The 547-nt window shown below is 46.6% G+C and overlaps 1 protein-coding gene across 1 annotated transcript in view; it reads right to left on the bottom strand.

The window, feature by feature from the left end:
* The window catches only part of LOC106879817 (retinal-binding protein), a 29,308-nt gene that overhangs the window by 23,194 nt on the left and 5,567 nt on the right, over positions 1–547 (bottom strand). The gene's annotated exons all lie outside the window — the stretch shown is intronic.

Below are 547 nucleotides of genomic sequence, written 5' to 3'. Positions count from 1 at the left end.
GTGCAAGTGGCTGAGCACTCCACAGGCACGTGTACCCTTAACGTAGTTCTCGGGGGATATTCAGCGTGACACAGTGTGACAAGGCTGACCCTTTGAATTACAGGCACAACAGAAGCAGGAAGTAAGAGTGAGAGAAAGTTGTGGTGGAAGAGTACAGCAGGGTTCGCCACCATCCCCTGCCGGAGCCCCGTGGAGCTTTTAAGTGTTTTCGCTCAATAAACACTCACAACGCCCGGTCTGGGAATCGAAACCATGATCCTCCGACCGCGAGTCCGCTGCCCTAACCACTGGGCCATTGCGCCTCCACCCTACTAGGGCTATATACATGCATACCTACATACATACAGCAATGTAACTACATATGTGTTGTTGGCAATTTCTTTTCCATCATTGGACTTTTCCATTTTCCTTTCCGACAGAGCTATGCTTAAAACGTCAAACTCTCTCCTTTCATCGAGGTTCCAACGAATACATTTCTTGTGCATATCCTCACATTCCTTTTGTTTTTTATTCATTTATTTGAATTGACTACAAACACACACACACA

This window comes from Octopus bimaculoides, chromosome 30 (assembly GCF_001194135.2).
Source record: "Octopus bimaculoides isolate UCB-OBI-ISO-001 chromosome 30, ASM119413v2, whole genome shotgun sequence".
Lineage (NCBI taxonomy): Eukaryota > Metazoa > Mollusca > Cephalopoda > Octopoda > Octopodidae > Octopus > Octopus bimaculoides.
This window is presented reverse-complemented; position numbering and strand designations above follow the sequence as displayed.